Genomic DNA, 19,334 nt, shown 5'->3' on the forward strand with positions numbered 1-19,334 from the left:
AGCCGACCTCCGGCCACTTGGGCTTTGCCCGCACACTTGCACGCGTGCGCCAGGCGTATTATTGGCCCAAACTTTCTCACGCCGTCCAGCGTTACGTCAGAGGCTGCCGCGATTGCCAACGTCGTAAGGCGCCTCCTCTCAAGCCAGCGGGCTTGCTCCAACCTATTGAACCCCCTCGGACGCCTTTTGATCAAGTCGGCATCGATCTTCTGGGCCCATTCCCTGTGTCATCGGCCGGTCATAAATGGATCATAGTCGCGACCGACTATTTAACAAGGTATGCGGAAACTAAAGCGGTGCAGCGCGGTACGTCATCTGAGATCGCCCAGTTTTTTATGCAACAAATCGTGCTGCGTCATGGCGCACCGTCCCACGTAATCACTGATCGAGGTACGGCGTTTACGGCACAGCTCATGCGCGACGTGTTCGAGCTCAGTCACACGAACCATCGCAAAACTACTGCCTATCACCCACAGACGAACGGGCTCACAGAGAGACTCAACAGAACGATCGCCGACATGATCGCAATGTACATAGACTCGCAGCACAAAACCTGGGACGAGATTCTCCCGTACGTCACATACGCTTACAACACGGCCACCCAGGAGACGACCCGATTTACACCATTTCGTCTGGTCTACGGACGTGACGTTCAGACGATGCTGGATGCAATGCTTCCATGCAGCACTGATGACCACCCACTTACGCCAGACGCCGAGCAGTTCGCTCAGCGCGCCGAGGAAGCACGTCAACTTGCCCGTATTCACATTCAGCGGCAGCAGGGCACGGATGCACGCCGCTACAACCTCCGTCATCGGCACGTCGAATACCATCCGGGAGACCAAGTTTGGGTGTGGACCCCGGTACGCCGCCCAGGCTTGTCTGAAAAACTGATGTGCCGTTACTTTGGACCGTACCGAGTTTTGCGCCGCGTCACCGAAGTGACCTACGAAGTTCTTCCTGACGGGACTGTGCAGCCTCAGCGTCGTCCACCCCGCTCTGAGGTTGTGCACGTTGTCCGCATGAAACCCTACTTCACGCGGTAATGGATAGTACGCTCAGTGTTCTGCTAATTTTCGCGTGGGACACCTTCGCCCACCTCCCTTGTACATTTTTGTGTGCTTGTGCTGTTTTTTTTTCTCTTTCCACTGCCCATACTGCAACCCCGCTTTTGTTTTTCTTTTTTTTTGGAGGGGGAGTAATGCCACCTGGTGTTCTCAGGTGGCGCTGAAGTGTCTTCGAAGACGTTGAAGTGTCTCTCGCTGGCTGGCTGGCTGCTTGCTGTATTCTGCTGGTTAGCGACCTGTCTCCCTGTTTTCCGTTACAATATGGTATGGGCAGTACGAAAGCTTATGATGGTAGGCGTTTCGTTTCTAGAAGAAAATTTTGAACGGCGGAGCAAACATTCCCATCGGTATGGCCAAGCATACAAGCGCCAAGGAATAGAACAGCTGCAGAAGACAGACGCAAACTGAGACTCTGTAATGGAAATAATAACAGTCGACTCCTGAGCGATGAGCAGCGAAGACAATAAAGAAAGTGCTCTATTGTTTCCGGCTCAGCACAATACGGGCATTAAGGGGAGATCGCAAGATCAGGCCTGTAGAGGTAAAAATTTAGTTGCGGCACCCGGCAACGTAGTCGCGTGAAATAAACTACAGGCTTGCGAGATCACCAAGTTTTACTCCTCCAAGAGGACAGGAGGCGCTTAAAATCGTCCAATGGAGTAAGCCCTGCTCCAACAATTATTTCTTAATGGTGTACGCAAGAAATCAACCCGCCGTGGTGTCTCAGTGGTTAGGGCGCTCAGCTACTGATCCGGAGTTCCCGGGTTCGAACCCGACCGCGGCGGTTGTGTTTTTATGTAGGTAAAACGCTAAGGCGTGGGTTAAAGCTGTCGCGTTTTCATGGAGCCAAAACGCTAAGGCGCCCATGTGCTGTGCGATGTCAGTGCACCCTAAAGAACCCCAGGTGGTCGAGTGCTGTACCTGATACCTGATTTAATATCTGCAGCGGGTCCTTGGACCTAAGATATTGAACTTATTTTTGGAATATGGCGGAGGGCTTGGCTTGAAGCACTCTGGCTCTGGTAGGCACGGTATTGCACTGCCTCCGGGATTGGCCCCGGGCATATTAGCGGGGCGCGTCTTTTCTTTCACTCTTTGCTCTCCTATCCTTTACCCCTCCTACTTTCAGCACGCGGCAGCGAGCGTGGCTCGGCTTGAGCCAGTAGGCAGGCCCATGCTCTTTCCTTTTCCTTCTTCCTCTCAACAACATGGGTCATCAGTAAGCCCAGGTGGTCGAAATTATTCCGGCGCCCTCCGCTCCGGCACATATTTCTTCCTTTCATCTCTCAGTCTCTCCTTTAACCCTTCCCTTACGGCGCGGTTTAGATGTCCGCCGATATAGGAGAAAGATTCTGCGCCATTTCCTTTCCCCCAAAACCAATTATTATTAATACGCAAAAAATCGTGTCGCCGTAGTGTAAGCACAGGTTGGGAAAGGGTCAACAATCGGACCACTCAGGGCTCCCTTCCTCTGCAGCCTCTGGGCGGTGTCCGGAGAAGAGGCAGTGTGAGCAGGGCGGATGAAGAGGAGTCCACCACTGCTGCGGTTGCTTCATCACCCGTGCAGGCAGCGTCCACCCACACGGCGTCCGGCTCGGAGCCGTACAGTCGGTGGAGTGGCTTCGCACGGACTCGGCGGCGCTGCTAATAGTGGGAGGGGTGCATATTTCTTGGCCGCGGCTTGAAGAGCAGCTCTCGGTGATGGAGTCGAGGAATGGTGGGTAGGGTTGGGTCGTTGGTCGGTATTCTGATTACTAGGGAGTCCAGGATGTACCGACCTGTGGAGGTTTGTGTAATCCTGATGTATGGGGCCTGTCGATGGGCTTCCACGAGTTCCCTGATCGTGCTGTGGAGGCCCAGGTCTAGTAATCTGCTTGTGGGGGTGTTGAGGAAAAGATAAAGTTCGACGTTGAATGCCTTGCGATCAAAGAATCCAAAGCATAGTTGTAGGTATGGGATATAGTAGAGCGCACGGCTGAGGACGAAGCCATGAATGAGGCGACACCGGTCACGCTCTTTCGTGCCTTTATGATGGCCCGAAACTGTGCGGAAGAGATGCGTATCGCACTTGCCACCTGCAAAGTTTCTTGAGGGTAGCGTTGTTTTCTCCATCGTTGTGTATATGCAGGCCCAATACGCGGAGGGTGTCAACCTCCGGTGCCGAGTCCACATTTAGTTCGATGGCAATGGGGGAGGGGGGAGCAGTGGTTCTTAGGCCGGATGAGGAGCAGTTCGGACTTCTCTGGGGAGCGAGCAAGACAGTCCGATGCTCGTGCGTAATTTTGGGTGAGGGTGGCTGCTTCCTGTAAGGTGTTCTCTATGTCGCCTTCACTGATGTGGGTGGTCCACAGTGTGATGAAGTCGTCATAAAGAGTGTGCTTCAAATTAAGAATAGTTGCTAATTTTCGGGCGGGGGGTGAGAGCGATGTTAAACACGAAGGGGGGAAAGCACGGACACTTAAGACTGCTTGGTGTAAACAGGCAGAAGCGGATCTAAAATGTTTTGTGTGATTTGTAGTATGGCGTCTTGTTCCAAAAGATGGGGCGGAGTCCCACCATGCTATGCAGCTATATATTGTTGTCCATGTGCGTTGTGGGTCTCGCTAACACAACATGCTCGAACAAAGAATGTACTGGCGCAAAGAACACAGGACACAACAAAGTAACACATACGACAAGAACAGAGCGCAACTTCCAACTAGTTTATTAACAGCAGGCAACTTGAATATATACCAGTGTTGGCCAACAGAAAGATTACAAAATCAAAAGAAAGATAAGCCACGTGCGCAGTTCATACCAGCATGCCGCCGCCAAAGGTACGTTGAATTAACACTCTTGTCTGGGCGAGCTGGTTCATTTCTAACAAAGAATGTACTTGCGCAAAGAACACAGGACACAACAAAGTAACACATACGACAAGAACAGAGCGCAACTTCCAACTAGTTTATGAAGAGCAGGCAACTTGAATATATACCAGCGTTGGCCAATAGAAAGATTACAAAACATGCTCGAGGAGCTTCCAGAAGCATGAACTTAGAGAAATCGGGCAAAGGTTTTGGCGTGTAAGTGGTTTCTTTGGTTTCGGTATGAATATTACCTTCGCGTGGCGCCAGGACTGCAGGAGGATAGCCGCCCTCCAGAACTGGTTGAAGTATTGCGTAATTTGGCTGATCTATTGCTCGTCCAGATTACGAAGCATGGATTTTGTGATTTGATCTGCACCAGGTGCGGATTTCGTTTCGAGAACCAGGAGGGCCGCTATTCCGTCTTTGTGACTCTCAGTGGAGTGTAGATTTTGCTGGTCCTGTGCAGGGTGTAGAGGTGTGGGGGGCCACCCGTAGAGGCGTATTTTTCTGAAGTGTGTTTATGAGGGCGTCGGGATCGTCAATGTGTTGTGTGTAAGGCGTGTCACGTGGTGTTGTGTTGATGATTTGGTGTTTGTGGGGTCGGTGATACGTTGGAGGACTTGCCATGCGCGTTTGCAGGACAGGTTTGCAGCGATGCTGTCACATATCTGTCCCCAGTTGCATCGGCAGAGCTCCTCCGAGTGTTGTTAGATTTGTGTCTGCAGCACAGTTAGCCGCTTTTTAAGTGTGTTGTTATATTTATTGCCTTTCAAGTGTTCCAGGAGGATGTAATAAGCCTCCCAGAGGTGGGCAAGGCGTTTGTCTAGGGTAGCCGTTTTTTGGTAGTTTAAAATAAGTTGCGTGTTCTGGTGAGCGCCATGCTTGAGTGATTGCACCCACGCGTCGATGTCTGTGATGGGGGTGTCTAGGCGGGTGGTGCGTGTAGCGCGAAGTGCATCCCAGTTAACCAGTTTGTGTGTTTTATAGGCGTGACGGGGTGTTTCGCACGGGACAATGATTTGTATAATGTTATGATCACTGCCCAACGTATGCTGAGTTCTGTTTCAGGTAACACCGCGGATGTAGCGGCTCAGCTTCAGGCCCGGACTGGTGTCCATGCTGACACTATTGACGATCCGCGTAGGCATCTGAAACGTGTTGTGAACAGTGAGTTGGAGGCTCTGCAGGAACACCCAGAGCCTGCGAACTCGATGTGTCGTGGTTGTGTGTCCCCAGTCAGTATGCTGACTGTTGAACCATAACAGTGCTCCCAACAAATGGTATTGACTGTTGAAGTCCCCACCGATTAACAGGGTATGTTTCCCTGCTAAATGGTGTCGCTCTCGCAGAAGTCGTTCTAATGAGGCCATCGGCAGGGACAAGGGGTAGTATATATTTGCTGTAAAGATTGAAGCAAATGTATCTGTGTGACGTATAAGTTCAGTGATCTTGCAGGGTGTCTCAGACGTGATGTGATGAGTTTTATAGATGAGACTGCGATGGATTACTGTGGATGCCCTGAGTGTGCTAGTGGTGTGTGAATGTGTAGATGTGTAAGTGGGGAGGGTTTCCCAGTGTGCAGTCTCCTGGAAAAGAAGTCTGTGGGGAGCGATTGTGAGGGTGGGAAGAAGTTGCAGAGGTGCGCGCTTGGCCCGGAAGCCGCAGCAGTTTCAAGTTAAAATGGGCAGAGAATTAGTGTTCCACCCCGCCATATTGGATCGTGGGAAGGGTTGAAGAGGGGAGTGAGATGGGTGTCAATTGGTATGTGTTGTTCAGGAAATGTGGTTTGTGCTTGAGGGGGTAGGGTGGGAGGAGCGGAAGGGGTCTGAAGTTGGGTGAAACGATGGGTAAGGTTATGTTTCATGAGCTCCATCATCTTGGTAAGCATAGCGTGCATAGGCCGCTCAAATTTTTCGGTGAGGGTGGCGGCAAGGTGATTGAATCCGGACTCAAGACGGGCGTCTAGTTCCTTTAGTTTCTGGTCAAATTTGGCATCGAGCGCGGCAAATTTAGCGTCTATTTCTGGGTGTATGCGAGGCAGTGTGGCGTCTGAGGTACGCAGCTTCTTTGCAGGACGGGTGGGGCGAGAAAGTGCTCGAAGTGTCTGTGGATGTGGAGATCGGGTTATTGAAAGAGGGTGCGGGCTGAGAGGGAAATAAGGGGTGGGGGGGCTTAGAATGGAAGAGAGGCAGCTTACCTCGTCACGCAAGGCCCGGAGTTACTGACCTCTCGGATCTTCATGGGAGGACTGGGTGACAGATGACGGGCGGCGTTGCCGGAAACGCGGTCTGACGAGGCGAGACGCGAGGAGTTTTTGCTGCTGTTTTTTCGGTTTCAGGAAGTTGACCGGGGAAGCCGTTGAGCTGCGTCGATTGCCGGTGCTTTGTTGATCATAGCGGGATAGCCGCGATTTAGACGGACGAAAGAGACCGTTTCTCGGGGACGCCAGATTTCGGCCCCGTGCCTTGCTGTTCCCAGTTCTGCTCATATGTGGGCCTCCACAGAGAATGCACCTGAGGGTGCATGAGGGCACATCATCTTTGGGGTGGGACTTCCCGCAGTGGGGATATTTATGAGATCTTTGGTGGACACACACCTCCGCCCGGAGGCCTGGGACTTGGCGATTCGTGCAGGCGTCTATACGCCCCTGGTAAGGTATACACCTGTAGAGGGATCCTCCATAAATGATGGCGCGGGGGACAGGTCCAGCACGGAAGGTGATTAGAATGGAACGCGTGGCCTCCATTCGGCGGGCGTCTATGATGGGGCTTCCGGGTTCTAGGTGATCAGGTCCTGGAGGAGAGCTGCCGGGGTATCATTCCAGTACCCATTGGAGATGACTCCGCGCACCGCTCCTTAAGGTAGGGCTATGTAAGCTGTGACTGCGAAGTCCTTGGCTTGGTGTTCGATCTGATTACATGAACAAACGCGGGCGCGTCAGTTTCTAGGGGCGTGCTTACGGTGCATGTATTGTTGAGTGGGTGTACCCTCATTTGGGTACGCGTTGGTTCCTGAAGCTAGGATGCCGCTTTGAGTATGGCCTCCCGTAGTAGTCGGGGCGGAAGCAGTTCCAGCTGCAGCCCGCCTCGGGACCTGAAGACTATCTTGTAGTCAGCAGTCGCAACCAAGCAATTTTGCCCACTACTACTGCTTTTTGACGATGCTCATCAGAAAGTCAGCATCCGTGTGCAAATGTTGCTGAGCCATTTCTTGCATAACTGATTTAAGGTGTGTCAGATGCTAGCAGAAGTGAATGCTTGTGCCATCATAAGCAATATGAGCGAGAGCACAGGAGCACGTGCCACATTACCTAGAACCCTGCTTGTAACGGTATGTGCCGGCCGTTGTCAGAAACAACGTAAAAGAGAGGTGCGTTTTTCTATTTCTTAGAACCAGGCGACGCAGCAGAACACTTTCCACAATGTTGCAAAAAGCGGCCACCGTGCATCGAAATAAGGAAGGAAGGCTTAAGTTTGCCTGCCACGCGCTCACGTGTTCTTGTTCATATTGCTCATGATAGTACGTGTAAAAAGTGGGCAAGTTAAGCAACAGTAGCTACCATGAGCTCCGCTCATGATTTGCCACCAAATAAAAGGGTTGCACAGCACAGCAAGCCTGTGAGCAGGCCTGAATCGATGTTACATATATATGCTTACACCATGCTTATACCAAAATGAGGAGGCAGATGAGCACTACTGCATCAAGGAAGTACTTCACCACTGTAACTGTAAAATAGAATTGGGATATTCACTTGGTGTCATAGGCGCCATTTTTTTGTCAAGTACGTAGCTTCAGCGGTGCAGATCGGTTCAGGTTTGTATAAGCCGACTAGACGCGTAGCGGCTTTTAGCCGTGCTCCAGAGCATCAAATTCAAATTATGGCCATTCTGTTGTTGGTGAATACTTTCTGTGTACAGATTAAGCAGAAAACCACTAATAACTGCCTCAGGAAGCTTTAACCGCGCTTTCTTCAGATCTCCATGTTTACACCATGCCAAAGCTTCAATTTTTATAATAGTGCCTCAAGTTCCACAAGTTTGCTTCGCTAAAGAGTGAGTCTTTTCATAAATAACGCTTAAATTCATGTTTGGTTCTTTATTTTCAGCAGTGTTGAGACAAATTACGGCCAGAATTGGAGCTGTGATTTTCCAATCGCTCTTTCTAGTTCCCCTGAACTATTTGTTGATCTTATTCTACTGCATGGCTTGAGCCCGCTAGTAAAACAACCCACCCGCATTCAAAAAGGTTACGGGTCCGTCCTGGACCTCTTTCTCGTTAATAATGCAGTCGTTCGTCGAAACCCGCGCATTGAAGTAGTTGCAGAAATTTGAGACCATAAAACTGTGTGTCTATCACTGTACATCAAATCCATTCACACACCCCCTGAAATAGAGCCACTAGTTCCAGTGTTCACGCGTGCTAGCGATGTTGACATCTTAGACACACTTGAGAGCTCATATTCTTTCTTTTCCTCTGTCTGCGCTTCAAACAAACACGCTATTGATAACGCATGGTGTTTCTTTAAGGATCTGGTTCTGACGTGCATTAAGAACTACGTTCCTTGTAAACTCAAAAGACTGCGAACCAACACTCCGTGGATGACAAAAGAAATCATACGTTTGAAGAGGAAACTCACAAGCAGCACCAGTCACCGTCTACCGCAGTGAAACTTTGTAGTGTGAGGGAATTACTGAACGGTAAAATTCAGACAGCGAAAAACTGTTACCAAAGCGTCTCACTAAAAAACTTTCTTCTATCGTCCCCAGCTAAATTCTGGCGTCCCATTGCGCCATTAAAGAAAACTCTCCCTAGCATTTGCATAAATGAGGTCGCTGTAACAAAGTGGAAATTTCTGAAGCACTAAACAACTATTTCTGTTCTGTATTCACCCAAGAGAATAGTGCTGCGCCCAGCGTTGCTTGTTTCGAAGAAATCCCGGCTATCTCAGACTTGAGTGTCAGCGAGGAAGGCGTTCTGTCTTTACTACTTAACTTAGACATCAAGAAATCGCCAGGAATCGACATGACACCAAGCGCCTTTCTTGCACGCTACGCCGAATGATGTGCAAAATACCTTGCCCAAATTTTTCAGAAGTCCCTACAGTATGCACAACTGCCACAGGACTGGAAATACCGTAAAATCATTCCCGTGCCGAAGAAAGGTAGTAGCTCACTTCCTGAGTCATACAGGCCCATTTCACTACTTTGTACATCTGCTAAAATGCTTTAGCACATCATATTAAAACAAATTTCAGTTTTCGTCGAAGAAAGTCAGATTATTACTGACGCGCAACACGGTTTCCGCAAAGGACAATCAACTGTAACACAACTGCTAGACACAGTCGATGACCTTGCATCTGCCCTAGATAAACAAGGTCAAATTGACATCATTTTCCTTGACTTTGAAAAAGCCTTTGATCGCGTATCCCACAAAAAGCTGCTTCTTAAGTTAAAGCAAATCCTTAAGAATGACAAGTTACTCGCGTGGATTCAAGCATATCTTTCTTATAGATACCAGGCCGTCAGCATCGACGATGTGCTATCCAATTCTTCATCAGTTGGGTCGGGCGTCCCGCAGGGCTCAGTTTTGGGGCCGCTCCTGTTTTTGGTCTTCATTAATGATATAACTGCTGACATACCAGTAGAAATTAAGCTATTTGCAGATGACTGCATAATCTACCATGCAATATCTACTGCTCACGATCAAGCAACCTTCAACTCATCACTCGCTAAATTACGTACCTGGTGTTCTACATGGCAAATGACTATTAACACCAAAAAAACTGTTGCAATGGCTGTAGCTCGAAAGAAAGAACAGCTAACATTTATATATCAAATAGGAAACCATTATCTGGCAACAGTGTCAAGTTTTAAGTACCTGGGAATCATAATCACTCCTGACCTTAGTTGGAACCAGCACATAGACTATATTAAAATAAAGCAATGCAGCGACTTCATTATCTGAGAAGGACCCTCGGAAAGACCCCCCCCCCCCCCCCCCTGAAATACAACTAATAGCATACAAAACATACGTTAGGCCGATTTTGGAATACGCAGCCACCGTATGGGACCCCTTCACGAAAACAAACATAGCGAAACTAGAAAACGTTCAGCGCAAATCCGCGAGGTTTATTTACAACCGCTATAAGCGGTGCATGTCCCCCACCTGTCTATTACAGACTACTAACTTAGATACACTGGAATCACGCCGGTACCATGAAAGATTGGAGTTTTATTTCTTACTGTACAACGACAAAACACGAATAGACAAAAGCACATACATTCAACCCGCGAATGCGTGTACGACCCGTTCATTCCACAGGTAAAAGGATAATAATTTCACATGTAAAATCAACGTGCTCAAGAACTCTTTTTTTTTCAGGACAACACGTGACTGGAATGCACTGGATTCCCAAACTGTTGAATGCTCCACTCTTCATGCGTTCAAAGACGCACTCCTGAGTAAAAAACAAAAAGTATTGTAATCTGCTCTGACCCTGTTATTGTGCCCCGTATTCACCTTTTACTCCCTTGACACATTTTTTCCCGGTCGCAATAGACCCTTTAGAAAATTTAGCGCCATCTGATATGTGGCGCGCGAACTGCGGTGCCTCTGCCATTACTTGGGCATACGCCTGCTGGACTGCGTTCGGGCCGCATTGAAAGGTACGGCGCCCAGCGCAGCCACAAGAAGCGCAATTTTCTTGTTACTGTGTCCTAGACATGTTCCTTGGCATTGGCTCTCTGCTCCAAGCTACAGTCGCGATGCCGGCATGCTGCTGTGTGCCCTTCTGCAGCCAGCGCGGCGTAAGAGACGCGCACGAAAACAAGGTATGTATCCAGAGCACGGAGCGCATGAAACAGCTGCATGCTTGCTCCTTCTCGTCCGTGACCTGTTCGTTTTCGTGTTAAAATAAACGGTATAAGTATTGCAAGAGCAGCGAGAAGTTCCTTCTACCATGTAGCCTTTCCGCTGTATAGTGAGCACAAATATAAAGGTGCTACCTTCGGTGCGCTCGAGCAGATGCATCGTTTCCGATGCTGGCGACTGTTTCGGACTGTCAGAAAATCAAAACGTTGCTCCTGCGCACTTCATTTGCATTTGCTAGCATCTGCGTCTCAACCATACATAGTGAGGTCTGTGATATTCTGTGTGCGCGAAAAAAATAACGACGATGCGGCTCGGCGAGGAGCGCCGTCGTTCTCTCCGTTGCTAACCTGCAGCAAACGGCGGCGACATATGCGGAATGCAGCAGCAGCAGCGGTGTTTTCGTTGGGTCAGTGCCTGCGCACTCCGGCTTAGCAAACACTCCCGTAATCTGTCGTCTTGAACTGAAGTGAGCAAACCGCGAGTGAATTTGCACCGATGGCTAGGCGCACCTCCTCTGCTGATCGAACGCCCGTACACGGATCGACGCGCATTTCGCCCTGCAGTGACCTGCTCGTAGTCGAGTCCGCTCCAAGATTTATTAGCCTTCCTTTAACGACAGTACATTGATTTACTAAGTTAAGCTAAGTTTTGCAGCTCTGCCTCACAGTCACGGTAAAAGGAATATTTTCTCTACGGCAACGGCGCTGACCCAAGCCGGTCCGCTTGCTGAGGCGACGACAGATCATGGGGAGGAGCGCACGAACTGGAAGCCTAAAACAAAGCATAAGCGGCATGCATTTCTGGGCTACGGACAACATTTTTTGTGAATGCAGACCCTAGCGCGACACGGGCAAAATAGCGCGACCGCGCCGTTCATCGCTAGGGCCTTCGCTCGAAATTTCGTGTGCATAGAGCTCAGCCTTTAGCAGCCCTGTGTGTTCAAAGTCGTCCCACTAGCTTAGTAGTGACTAACGGTACGCGGGTGCGCTTAGACACTTAGCTCTTCTACCGCGCGACGGATAAACTTTTCCTGTGCATACGCATCCCCGCAGCTCTCTGCCAGACTGAAGCACATTCGCAGGCAAAATATTATGGGCCACACTCTGTGGCTTCAAATCCTGCCTCGCATTTATTAATGAACATGCGAAGGTTTTCTTCCTCTATGTGCAAGTGCACGTGACACTTGCAGAAGTATGAGACACTACATTAGTATTGATAGATGGTGCTTAGACGAGCTTGATTGCACAAGCATGGTCCACATTATTCTGTCTTCAACTGTATGTACTGAAGACGTGAAGAAAATGCACATTTTTCATTTCTTCACCTTGATGAATACACAAGAAGACATCTGATACCATTTTTCAAAGTGCATATTTATTGATGTTTTTACACCTGCACCTTGACCAATTACTAAGTGGGCTGTGCTTTTGCTGGTTTCTTTTCTACGGTTCCCCACAAATCCTGGTTTGAAAAAAAAACGGATTGCCGCAATAAGGAGAGATGAGGGCAAGGAGTTCCGTATAAACAAGCACACAAAGGTGTGCTCAAAGCACTTCGCCGATGGCGACTTTTATGCAAACTATGCTACCGGCACAAGGCGCCCTCGAAAATGATGCAGTATCAAGCATATTTAGTTTCGCACACAAGCAAAGTAAAGTGCAAAGGAAGCCACCGAAAGAGCGTTGCGTGCAGAATGTTGCTGTGAATGGAGAAGTAACAAGAGCCAGTGGAATGCAAGCCGACGACATTTGTGATGAACTTTCTGGAACGCCTCATGTACCAACAGCATGTCTGGATGCTGAAATGGACTTAAGCTCCTTGAAATCACAGCCGCCTCAATGTGCACGGAATTGCACGGGACAAAAAGAAACGCAAGATCTGAGGCAATCACTCACAACAGTGAAGAATGAGCTGAAAGTTACCGAAGAACAACTCCGACAGGCTCATGTCGAACTTCAAAGAGCTAAACAAGAAGCAAAAGAAAAGGAAGAAGAAATAAAATCAGTAAAAGAAGTGCTGTTTCGTACCAACAGAGAACTGGAACTCACCAAAGCCACAGCCGAGAAGCTTGAAAAGAAAGTTGGAAGAGAGTTTTCTATTGAACGATTCAAGCACAGTGATGATAACATGAGATTTTATACCGGTCTGCCATCATATGGAATATTTAAAACAATTTTAGTTTTCTGTAATCCAGGGGAACAGGCAGAAAACATCAGATTCAAATATTCATCACAAGCACACCCATCGCTGGCAGGTGGGCCAAGAAGCCTGACAGTGGAAAACGAGTTTTTCCTTTTTCTTGTAAGAATGAGCCTTGGACTTTTTGAAAAGGACCTTGCTGACAGATTCTATGTGTCAGCTGCCACAGTATCAAGAATCTGCATTGCCTGGGCCAGTCTTGCTTTCACTAAACTAACACAGATACCTCTGTGGATGTCAAAGGAACATGTTCAAAAGGAAATGCCACTTTGCTTCCAAGGAAAGTATTCTGCAACTCGAGTCATACTGGATGCAACAGAAATTAAATGTCAGGCAGTCAGCTCACTTGCACTGCAGTCGGCAACATTCTCATCGTACAAATCAGCGAACACCTACAAAGGGCTGATTGGCATCTCGCCCGATGGTACAGTGACCTTTGTCTCCAATTTGTTTCCAGGATCTATTTCTGACAAAGAATGTGTGAGCAAGAGTGGTTTCTTGGCCCTTCCTTTCAATGATGGTGATGTTGTCATGGCAGACAAAGGTTTCAAGATTAAAGAAATGCTCGAGACAATCAACGTGGCTTTGAACAACCCTTTCCTCAGAAGAGGTCAGTTCAGTGAAGAGGAGATAAAAGAAACGGAAGAAATAGCATCCCTGCGGATACATGTTGAGCGACGCATACAGCGCATCAAAAGTTTTCATAGTAGTAGTAGTAGTAGTAAAGACTTTTATTCGACCATAATTTATAGGCCGAGCATGTCGACCGCCTGGGCGACCAGAAGCCGCTGTTCTTCTCCTTCAGCACCAAGCCAGTTGAGCCAGGTGGTGATGGATAGAAAGGGTGGGGGGAAGGAACCCGACTGCTGAGCAGCCGGGCAATAGAAGAGGCAATGGGCCAGGTCCGCATAGATGCAGGGGCAGTTGGGACAGGAAGGGTCCGATCGATAGCGATAGAGGAAGAGGTGGGACGGGGTGATAACTGCATTCATCTGAATGTGCCGAAGAAGGCGAGACTCCGGCACCGTGAGTGATGGATGAGGAGGAGGGTAAAGGCGTTTGTCGAGGCGGAGCTCAAGGTAGACCTCTTTTATGGTGCCGCGAAGGGTGAGCCTCCCACCGTCCTCCGAGGGCTTGGGCCAGGGGTTGGGGTTGGGTTGGGCCAGGGCCAGGGTCAACGGTGCCCGGAAAAGTGTGTCGCGGGCGAGCTGATGGGCCAGCTCATTGCCGTCAATCTCTGAATGCCCAGGGACCCAGCGGAGGAAAACGATGGAAGGCTGCGGTGCGGAGACCGCTCGTTCGACCTCCTGTTGGAGAGAAGGGGTCAGGGAGCGTTTCTGTATGTGGTGTATAGCGGCTTGTGAGTCTGAATAGACTGTGTACTCTTGGAGAGAGGGAAGGAGGGCAAATGACTGGAGGGCATGCGCAATGGCGTTCATATCTTCGATAGTCTGGTACCGCTTTCTCTGGGCCCCATCATAAATGAAATGTGGATTAATGTGCTATACTAACTAACTTCCAGTCTCCGCTGGTACAACTATCTGATGAGTGAATGTTTGACAAATTTGCCCCTGTCATAATAAAAGGCAAGCTTTGCTCTCCCTTTTATGAGCCTTGATGTTATGTAGTATGTAACAGCAAATAAGTGATGGTTGAAAACTTATAATGGACTTTGTGAATAGGGTAGCTGTACAGCCCATTACCCGTTTCCACACAACCATGACATTCTTTATTTACACAGACATGAAAGGGGAAGACAAAGGCTACAGGATGCAGCATACAGAATACAATGTGCATGTCAGAAAATCTGAGTTATCTGTAAATGCAGCATGCACCCAATACACATTACGACTTGACGCAAGAACTGAGCAATATAAATGTCAGTGCTCGACTTCGTTATTCTCTCAGGTAAAGCAGCAAGGTCTGAGTGGTCTCCTTCATCCCTTGTTGCTTGTTACCAGAGAAGCATATTAAAAAGTCTGGTATGAAAAAACCAATTTGGCACACTAGCAGCTGTACGACATAACAGCACAACAATAAGCAAGAACAAATGGAAGGATACGGTTGTATAGACAGGCATATGAAGGTAGAAGTCACAACTGCCATAAAGAGAGGCATGAATGTCAGCAGACTTGGACACTGCAAACAGGTTGCTGGATATCCATTGAACCGACAGAACAAGTATTTGTGCACGCACGGGCATCATTGAATATTTGTAGTGATTCCCGTGTATTTTCCAGAGTTTATTAAATATTTGCATGTATTTTCCAGTGTTCATTAAATATTGTGACATGCTTGTCATCTCCTTTACATAACAAAAACTATTCTATTCCCGGCACGACACCGACTCTTGCACGATGTTCACCCCGGTATTGGCCTTCCAGGTGCTGTCGTACTGGCTCTCTGCTGGTACGCGCCGTGGCCTGGACCCCTGCCCATCACCTACACTGCACTTCCCGGATTCTTCGGCTCCGTGGATGCCTGAACAGTCATCTGCTGTATCAACCGGACCTGACCGCCCATATTTGGCGCCGCTCGACGCCTTCGCCTGGAAGCCACCGCCATCGACTACGTCATCAATCACATGGCCAGAGGCAACAGTATTTAATCTGCGGCACAACGTCAGCTCGGCGGGGCACGACACCGACTCTTGCACAATGTTCACCCCGGTATTGGCCTTCCAGGTGCTGTCGTACTGGCTCTCTGCTGGTACGCGCCGTGGCCTGGACCCCTGCCCATCACCTACACTGCACTTCCCGGATTCTTCGGCTCCGTGGATGCCTGAACAGTCATCTGCTGTATCAACCGGACCTGACCGCCCATATTTGGCGCCGCTCGACGCCTTCGCCTGGAAACCACCGCCATCGACTACGTCATCAATCACATGGCCAGAGGCAACAGTATTTAATCTGCGGCACAACGTCAGCTCGGCGGGGCACGACACCGACTCTTGCACAATTTTCACCCAGGTATTGGCCTTCCAGGTGCTGTCGTACTGGCTCTCTGCTGATACGCGCCGTGGCCTGGACCCCTGCCCATCACCTACACTGCACTTCCCGGATTCTTCGGCTCCGTGGATGCCTGAACAGTCATCTGCTGTATCAACCGGACCTGACCGCCCATATTTGGCGCCTCTCGACGCCTTCGCCTGGAAACCACCGCCATCGACTACGTCATCAATCACATGGCCAGAGGCAACAGTATTTAATCTGCGGCACAACGTCAGCTCGGCGGGGCACGACACCGACTCTTGCACGATGTTCACCCCGGTATTGGCCTTCCAGGTTAGTTACCTAGACTACGCTAAGGAGACTCGTAGTAGCGATCGTTGTCTTTTCGCGGTGTCGTGCCCCTACGACTTGAAATGGCGCACTGCGCTGCGTGTGTTATGTGACATACTTGCCTTTGATTTGCTATCTGAGCTAATGCTGCTGCTTTCGGGAGATGTTGAACTTAATCCTGGCCCCGGACCAACCAACCTTTCCGATATTTTAGATGCTCTCAAGCGGCTAGAAGAACACCATGCAGCCATGCGTGCCGACCTTGATCAATTGAAAACAACCGAAATCAGCCATGAAACACAACTAACAGCACTTTCAAACCGAGTAGCAGTGCTCGAATTAGACGAGCGTAAAACAGTATCACCATCAAAACAGGTAGAGACTAGCCAGATTAGGCAGGACATCGCTGAACTAAAGGCCGCCAACATAGACGCGAAGAACAGAATGCGCCGAAACAACCTGCTCTTTTTCGGCTTAGATGATAGCGACAAAGAATCATGGACTGAATCGGAGGAAAAAGTTATTGCGCTGTGCAAAGAAAAACTAGATTTGAATCTAGAACCAAGCGCAATATAACGCGCCCACCGCATTGGTCAATTCTCAACGGAAAAAAAGCGACCAATAATAGTTAAAATGAATCACTACAAGGCAAAAGAAAGCGTGCTTGCATGTGGTCGTAAATTGAAAGAAACACCTTACGTTATCCGAGAAGACTTCGAATTCGCCACTCGACTCGCTCGCTCCAAATTGGTTCAATTCATTAAGCCCCGAGGGTGTAGCTTTAAGCTTCGATACGATAAACTTATCGTTGGCGAGAAATATTACACCTACGATCATGCCTCTAATACCATAACAGAAACAGATACGAACACCAAGCCCGCGGCAAAAATAAATGGAGCACAGGACAATACACAGCAGGCCTCAGAGCAAGCCAAGTGACACTCTACTGAACTGCATGAACCGATTCCGCCAAACAATCGTCATTCACCCGCACTCATCAACATCGCTTTTACTAATATACGGAGTATTCTACCTAAACGCCATCAGGTTCACAGTTTCATTGAAGTCACAGACGCCGATATGGTCATACTTACAGAAACTTGGCTGCACCCAGAGATAGAAGACCACGAATTGTTCCCTTCAGACTTCCATTTCACCACATACCGCAAAGATCGCACTAACCGAAAAGGGGGAGGAGTTCTAATAGCCGTTCGTAACACTCTGCAGTCCTCGATTATCCGGCATGATAATATCCTAGAAATTGTCTGGGTATGCCTTCACAACGCCTCCGGAAAGCTAGTGTTCGGTGTCTGCTATAGACCCCCAGACAGTCAAGTATCATTCCCCGATTCCCTACACCATGAATTAACGATTATGAGGAATGAGTATCCCAAAGCACCCATATTTCTGTTTGGTGATTTCAATTACCCACAAATTAACTGGTCATTGCTCTCGACACTAAGTTCGACACCTGCAAACGAACAGAAACTTTTTCTAGAACTAACCCTTGACTTTAACCTTCAGCAAGTGATAACAAGTCCAACGAGAGGAGACAACATCCTAGATCTTTTGCTCACAAGTCACCCGGACGACGTAAAATCCATTACTGTCATTCCTGGATTAAGCGACCACAACCTTGTTCACATCTCTATGACGCTACCTTTAAAGAAGAAATCACCAACCAGCAAACTGATAAAAGACTACAAAAGGGCTGATTTTGATGCTATGAACAATGATCTTGAAAAATTTTTCGACAACTTTCGTTGCACCTATCTAAATCGCACACCTAACTCGAACTGGAATTTGTACAAAGACACCCTACTACATTTGGAAAGTAAGCACGTTCCAACACTACTTATTAAATCAGATACCAAGACTCAATGGTTTAGCAAATGCCTCAAGTCTCTCCTTGGCAAAAAGAAGCGCCTGTATCGAACAGCAAAACTTCAAAATAGTCACTTAGCATGGGAAAAATATCGCTTGTGCGCCCAACAGTATACCACAGAACTGACAAGTGCTAAAGATAAGTTTTACTCTCAAGATTTACTATCAATCCTTCACTCTAATCCCAACAAATTCTGGCGCATGCTATCTAATAAACCACAAGATCGCCATGTACAACTCCTAGATGCTGATGGAGAACCAATCAAAAGCGATGACTGTGCGACCGCGCTCAACAATTACTTTACGTCAGTTTTTTCCGCTGCTAACGTTACTGCTAATGAACACATTCCAGAAATCTCACTCTCAGAAATGCCTAAAATCGAAATTAACCCTGATGGTGTATCAAAGCTTATTGCCTCACTGAAAATATCTACATCTGCCGGCTGCGATCAAATTAACAGTAAACTACTAAAAAATACCATTTCATTGTCTAGCCAGGTACTGCATCTAATTTTTACGCAATCCTTAGATACCGGGGTTGTCCCTGACGATTGGAAAAAAGCTCAAATTACACCCATATTTAAAGCGGATGACCGCACGTGCCCTAACAACTATCGTCCCATTTCCCTCACTAGTATACCGTCTAAACTACTTGAGCACATTATTTTTTTCCAATCTTATGACCCACCTAGAATCAATGAACTTTTTCTATCCGAATCAACACGGATTCCGGAAGCAGCTGTCATGTGAGACCCAGCTCGCCGAATTCACCCACGACATTCTACAATACTTAGATAACCTTGTCCAGATCGACGCTATCTTTCTCGACTTTTCAAAAGCATTTGATCGTGTTTCCCATAATCTTCTTCTTTTTAAGTTGTCATCGCTCGGCATTCCACAAACTTTGCTCTCCTGGCTAAAGCAGTTCCTTAAAGGACGTAAGCAGTTCACCTGTGTTAATAACTGTCGCTCAGCTTTTTCCGACGTAACATCCGGCGTACCTCAAGGTGCAGGCTTATCACCTCTTTTATTCCTCATCTACATCAATGACCTACCGATCAACATAAAATCAACGCTACGTTTATTCGCAGATGACTGCGTAATTTACAGCCCCATCCACAGCGCTAGCGCCATTGCCGCTCTTCAACAGGATCTAACCACTATCTCAGCGTGGTGTGACAAATGGC

This window comes from Amblyomma americanum, chromosome 10, assembly GCF_052857255.1.
Source record: "Amblyomma americanum isolate KBUSLIRL-KWMA chromosome 10, ASM5285725v1, whole genome shotgun sequence".
In the NCBI taxonomy this organism is placed as follows: domain Eukaryota; kingdom Metazoa; phylum Arthropoda; class Arachnida; order Ixodida; family Ixodidae; genus Amblyomma; species Amblyomma americanum.